Source organism: Procambarus clarkii, chromosome 5 (assembly GCF_040958095.1).
Source record: "Procambarus clarkii isolate CNS0578487 chromosome 5, FALCON_Pclarkii_2.0, whole genome shotgun sequence".
Taxonomy (NCBI): domain Eukaryota; kingdom Metazoa; phylum Arthropoda; class Malacostraca; order Decapoda; family Cambaridae; genus Procambarus; species Procambarus clarkii.
This window is the reverse complement of record NC_091154.1, coordinates 4,330,773-4,337,970: the sequence shown is the minus strand read 5'-3', so window position 1 is coordinate 4,337,970 and position 7,198 is coordinate 4,330,773. Positions and strand designations below refer to the sequence as shown.

At 43.2% G+C, this 7,198-nt stretch overlaps 1 long non-coding RNA gene across 1 annotated transcript; it reads left to right on the top strand.

Moving 5' to 3' along the window:
* Window positions 1-2,711: 2,711 nt before the first annotated feature.
* On the top strand, window positions 2,712-7,198 carry LOC138372928 (uncharacterized). The gene is made up of 2 exons (XR_011230990.1): window positions 2,712-3,661; window positions 6,184-7,198. It is a non-coding gene; the product is annotated as an uncharacterized lncRNA (long non-coding RNA).

Genomic DNA, 7,198 nt, shown 5'->3' with positions numbered 1-7,198 from the left:
AAAAATAGCAAGACATGGGTTGACATTTAGGAGGTAAGTTAGGTTACATGGAGTTAATTAGGCAGTACTTGGTTTAACTCTTAAACTGGTTGAGAGAGGTACAGCCTTTGACATGATTCGGGAGGTCATTCCACATTCTGGGTCCCTTGATTTGTAGAGCACTTCGAGTTTGGTTACACACAGCCAAATTGAGTAACAGGAAGAGGTCTTGGACACAAATTTGTTCCATGCTAAATGTAGAGGAATCAGCTGAGTATTCCTCAAATAAAATAAGTTGCCTCAGCTTATAAGGTAAATAAAATAAGCATTTCTCAAATAAGTAGCTGCCTTACCTCACTGCCTTACTGCTACATAGCCTTCCCGGCATGGTGCCTTCTTTTGATAATTACTTGTTCCACACCCAAATTGTATAACAGGAAGAGGTCTTGGACCCCTACTTCCCTCTCTCTTTTTTAATAGTCTATATAGTCATAATTATAGCTTTAAGTATTCAATAAATAAAGTTTTTTACATTTTTACCCTTCTCCTTACCTAACATCATTTGTGCAGCATATTTTTATTTTATGTCTCACCCAGATTTAATTTCAAAATAAAACCAAACTAAATAAATTAGAAATGGGTATGTATAGCTAAGGTACACCCTTACTACTAGGTGAACAGGGGCATTTGGTGATAGTAAATGATCCCATCAGGCAGGGCTCATCACCTTCTCTCATATTTCATGATCACCAGTGTTTATTTACTTAATAACTACTGGTATAATATCCTGCTATTATAAAACTAATTCTACTATCATCAAACACATATTTACTTCAAGTTCCAAGCAGAGAATGCATATATAACTAACACGAAGGATTCCTCTCCACTAGATTCACCAGCTATAATATTTTGGTCATGTTCCAATATCATAAATCGATCCCAGTGTTATGTAGTAGAGAACAAATGACTTATATCCAGTTTACGTAAAGCTACGAGTGGTCGAAACCACACTTAAATCCCGGAATGAACTTAAGAAGGTTTTTCCACTTGGGGTAGTTAATTGAATACGGACGTAGCCGCCACGAAGGCGCTAAGACGGAAAACGCACTTAGCTAAGAGGAAAAACCTTCGTAAGTACCTTCCTGAATCCGGCCCCAGGGCTACATAGCTCAGGGCTACATAGCTTAGGGCTACATAGCTCAGTGCTATATAATACATATACAACTCCAAATTCGTCCAATCACCCAAAATTCCGCTCACAAATAACTCTCAGGCGAAATATTTCAAATAGGCATCATATTGTGAAAACTGCAAGAGGGGGGATGGAATTTGTCCAAAAGTTCACATGTTCATCGTGTTCGTATTGTTCACTTGTTCTTCCCGCCATGTTCATCACCCCACCAATAATGTTCAGCCTCTGGATGTTCACTCAGTGAACTTTGACAACCAGGAGCAGGTCATATAAACCGGCCCGGGTGAACAGCTTAAGTGAACATTTGAACGGGCAAAACCCAGCCGACGGAGGGCCAGATGTACTCAAAAAGTATCGCTTGCAAGAGTATGCAATGATTGTGCAATATTGATGGACATTTACTTTGTAATTTGTGGTGGTGATGGAGTTAGTTGATGTGGTGATTGTGATGGGGGTGGTCTTTGTGGTGGTGGTGATGGGTGTGGTGGTGGTTGTGATTGTGGTGGTGGTAGTTGTGGTGGTGAGTGACAGTCCACACTGGCACTCACAGGACAGGTATGGGTTGTGTGGGCCTCTATACCATCCCACTTATTTCACTGTTGGGTGAACAGAGGCTACAGTTAAGGATTAGCGCCCAGTCAATCCTCCTCGGCCAGTAGAGGAAGAATTTGTGTTTATTATTGTATAATGCTTAAGGGTGTTACTGCTGTCCATCATTGCCGTTATCTTAACTTTTTCTTAATCCTCTTGCAACCCGTTCTCGACTCAAATCCATTCCATCCAGCGGTCGACCCCAATGACGCATTCATAAATTTTAACATGCTGTTCATTCAAAACAAGAATATTCGCAAATGCAAGTGAATATTATAATATTTTAGCACATTGTGCATCTATAGGCATAGGTTAGGTTAGATGTTTAGATTCTGTTGGCGATTATTTGTATTTGTAGTACGTGGGTGAAGCATTTATAGCGTTGTGGTTCGAACAATAGTCGTCAGTGAACCACTTGTTCCAGAAGTGTTCGAATGTCAGCAGTTGTCAGTCGCGTGTAAACCGTTTTTCATTCATAAACAGGGAGTTTGGCGGGTGCATGGAATCACTTTTATGTCTTTGTTTGGAGGACGGGCTGGACTCTCAACTGATGACGTCCGAACACTTCCGGAAAATGTGTTTCGCTCACGTCCTCTGTTCGAACCAAAAATCTTCAAATGCTTCACTCACGAACTAAAATTACAAATAATCGCCAACAGAACCTAAACACCTAGTTTGACCTGTGCCTAACTATACAAAGAATTTTAAGTATAATAATATTAATTTATATATAAGTGTAAACAAATTTTTAATACACAGTTTGATAAAATTGATGAATGTGTCCTGGGAGGCCGGCCGCTACTCTAACCAGCCTAGTGTGAGGCCGGGTTGTTCTACCTTCAATATATTATTAAATACATTCAGTGATAATATTAATACAATCATTAAATCATGTTGTATTATTTTATGTATTAAAATATATTGCAATGAAAACCGTCTCAGTTGATAAACAAAATATTGCGGGACTTTAATTAAAATTTCGCGACATTTGACAATTCGGATCTGGCAACCCTGCTTAGGACAACGACCCCCGAACGCTGTCCACTCAGCAGCAAGGCCCGCAGTGTTGGATCAGCTTGCTTTGAGTGGACATGGGGGACGCTGCCAGCAACAGTTCGTTAGACCAAAGTTACCGGATGCAGCAGGAAGCTCGCTTAACGCAAGTGACAGCTCGCCTGACGCAGATGACAACTCTCTTGACGCAGGCGACAGATCACCTGTGGGAGGTGACAGATCACCTGATGCAGGTGGTAACTCGAATGTCGATGGTGGCAGATGGCTCGACGCTGGGGACACCTCGCTTGAAGCGGGACGTAGCTCGCTTGACGCGGGAAACAAATGGCTTGATAAAGGTGGGGGATCGCTTGGTGAAGGAAACCGATGCCTTGAGGAGGGTGGCGGATCGCTTGGTGCAGGAAACCGATGCCTTGAGGCGAGTGACAGCTAGCATGGCGTAGGAGAGAACTCCCAGGTAGCTGGACTCTGTCGAGTAGAACGCCTCCCCCCCCCCCCCCAGCATCTACCATGGGCCCCCAGCATCCACTCTGAGCCTCTAGCATCCCTCAACATCTACCCGGGCTCTTTTTTAATAGTCTATATAGTCATAATTATAGCTTTAAGTATTCAATAAATAAAGTTTTTTACATTTTTACCCTTCTCCTTACCTAACATCATTTGTGCAGCATATTTTTATTTTATGTCTCACCCAGATTTAATTTCAACCGCGTGTAAACCGTTGTTTACCGTAAACCGGTAAACAGCATTTACCCGGGGCCCCACCATCTTCCCTGGACTCCCACCATCTTCCCTGGACTCCCACCATCTTCCCTGGACTCCCAACATCTACCCTGGACCCCCAACATCTACCTTGGACCCGTCACCTTCCTCCTCTCAGCTAAGGTAGATATTAATATTGTTTAGGGAAAGTAGACAATGGTTTACCAGGGGTGTTGAATTTTTAGGTAATGTATAAGGGTTTAACCGAGTTTACCTGTGGGCCACTATCACTAGTGGCCTCGGCGGGGACAGGAAGCCGGCGCATATACTTGTAGCATACTAGCCTAGCCTCACTCCGCCCGGCCCCGCCCCGCCCCGCCCCTATCTCTGCCTCACTAACCCCATGTTACTTTACATAATTTAACCTAACGCACCTCGTAATCTACCTTAACCTTACCGTAACCTTGCATTAACCTTTAACCTTGCCTTTGACCTTAAACTTACCCTAACCTTACTTTAACCTATTCTTACCCTTACCTTAAGCTTGCTTTACCATACCTTAACCATATATTACATTAACCTTATCTTTACCTTAACCTTGACCTTAGTCTACTCTAAACTTGCCCTACCCTTCCTTAACCTTGCCTTAACCTAGCCTTATTCTTGCCATAGTCTTTTATTAACCTTAACCTTCCTTTAACTTGCCCTAGCCTTAACCTTACCATACCTTAGCCTACCCATAACTTAACGTTAAGCTTAACCTTGGCCTTGCCTTAACCTTGGCCTTGCCCTAACCATGGCCTAACCTTAACATTACCTTTCCTTAACCTAGCCTAACCTGAAGTAGCAAGTGTGTAGGTTCTGTAGTTCACACTGTTCGCTTCTGTTCCGTCTTAGCCGTGTGCACACCTGTTCCGTCTTGGCCGTGTGCACACCTGTTCCGTCTTAGCCGTGTGCACACCTGTTCCGTCTTAGCCGTGTGCACACCTGTTCCGTCTTAGCCGTGTGCACACCTGTTCCGTCTTAGCCGTGTGCACACCTGTTCCGTCTTAGCCGTGTGCACACCTGTTCCGTCTTAGCCGTGTGCACACCTGTTCCGTCTTAGCCGCGTGCACACCTGTTCCGTCTTAGCCGTGTGCACACCTGTTCCGTCTTAGCCGTGTGCACACCTGTTCCGTCTTAGCCGTGTGCACACCTGTTCCGTCTTAGCCGTGTGCACACCTGTTCCGTCTTAGCCGTGTGCACACCTGTTCCGTCTTAGCCGTGTGCACACCTGTTCCGTCTTGGCCGTGTGCACACCTGTTCCGTCTTAGCCGTGTGCACACCTGTTCCGTCTTAGCCGTGTGCACACCTGTTCCGTCTTAGCCGTGTGCACACCTGTTCCGTCTTAGCCGTGTGCACACCTGTTCCGTCTTAGCCGTGTGCACACCTGTTCCGTCTTAGCCGTGTGCACACCTGTTCCGTCTTAGCCGTGTGCACACCTGTTCCGTCTTAGCCGTGTGCACACCTGTTCCATATTCCTAGTTGTATGTATACCCAAGCCTGAGCCGCATGTGTACAGAGTCACTTTAGAGCATATCTCCTTTACCATGCAGGGCAGAGTTCAATCCCAGACCGTCCACCCAGTGGTTGGGCACCATTCCTTCCCAGTGATGTATAGTCGTAATGGCTTGGCGCTTTCACCTGATATTTCCCTTTCTTTTACGATAAATTTGTGTTTCGAGTCATACATGATTGTGTTGCAAGGTTTGACTTCTCTCATACATTACCGCTCCTCACCACTTCTAAGCCTGAATATTTCTTATTTCTGTTTCTAACCACTTGGACCATTGGGGATTGAGCGGCGACCCAGCAAGAAGTGAATCCGTCGCTGTACCAATCAGACTAAGTGCATGGGCTACTATTTATGAGGGTAAATAGGATCTAATCAGATTAGATAGCGAATGATAAGGTGATATTATATAGGGCTAATATGTTGTTGATCTGTGGTTGTGGTTGGTACTTGATACCGGTAGTGGTGGTGATGGTGGATGTTGGCTTTGCATGGTGTCAGTGGTGGTGGTGGTGATGGTTGTGGTGGTGACGAGGGAGGGGTGTTGGTGGTGGCTGAGGCCGCCGCCTCCGGTAAGGACACCTCCACTCCTTTAAGATACACAAGATTCTCTTATTTGTCTCATTGTTAAAACACATTCACTGTCAACTTGTGGTTTTGATGTGGTGTTCCGCCACCTCGTTGACCATTATTCCAACATGAGATGGAATCCACATGAATTTAATTTTTTTGACCTTTCACCTGTATCTCATTTATCCTATTCTTACAAACCTAAACTATGGACATGAAGATTGGATTTAGTTTGTTTAAACAATCAACTGCTCCTCGGCCATCGACAAATAAAACTATTTTCATATTGCTGGACTTCTTCCAAACCAGCCGGAATGGCCTTCAGTTCAGCTTGTGTGGGGGATATATAGTTACTAAGTCACAGGTTCAATTTTCCTGCTCATAATTCCAGACTCGGTGCCGGTATATTTTATAATATATTATATTTTATAATATATTATATTTTATAATATATTATATTATAATTAGAATGCAATACTATACAGCTTGCATCACTTTTGAATTATATAAATCTGTTCTGGTTAGCTGATTTCGAGACTGTTCAGTGTAGCCTACTCAGACTAAAGAATTTTCAAATTTCCAGATTACAGATTCCCAAGGCTAGTGAGGCTACCAGACTGATTCCCAAGGCTAGTGAGGCTACCAGACTGATTCCCAAGGCTAGTGAGGCTACCAGACTGATTCCCAAGGCTAGTGAGGCTACCAGACTGATTCCCAAGGCTAGTGAGGCTACCAGACTGATTCCCAAGGCTAGTGAGGCTATACCAGTCAGATTGAAAAGGCCAGTGAGGCTACCAGACGGATCACCAAAGAAGTTCCAGGGATCAATGGCCCCGTGGCCTGATCTTCCCCTCCGTAAGTCCATAGACTAGGGTACGATACGGTATTCAGGTTTAGGTCTACCTTGAGCCAGGTGCTTGACCACTTTGTATAATCTTGAAGAGGCGTTTGGGACTGGAAAAATGTTGTTTTTGTCCATTTGTATATAGGCAAGAGTTTTGTTTATTTAGTGTTAACATCGTTCAATTTTCTTAGACCAGTCTCTTGACTGGTCTAAGAAATACTGGTTGACCAGTATTTGATGGTCACATTATCCTGAGGTGAGAGCCAACTAGTCAGCAGATTGTGTACATAAGTATATATATGATGCCAAATAAGATGAACTACCTTTTATATTTTAAACGAATATGAACTTTTATTGACATTTTTGTTGCCCGAGAAGCTTCACTCATTCCTGTCAATGTGATGAATATTGTGATGTAAATTTAAATGTTTATATAAATCTGAAGTTACATATTGTGTTCAGTGATCTGATAAGCATAGAATACCTGCCAAATGTGAGCATTGATATTCTGAAATGTGATGAAATTTTTAATGTTCTGTATGTGAAGTTTTACACACAATGGAGCATATTTATAATATTGACTCAACGTAAACAGTTTTTTGGCATTGAATACAAAATTCAAACACTCTCAGCCAGACGGTTAAGGGTCGGGTTAAATAGCTTAAATGTGTAGAATAGTAAACCCCACATTGAGTTAGGAAAATACTATTTGTCATATATAGATACTTTACACAAGATTTCCCCATTTTGCACC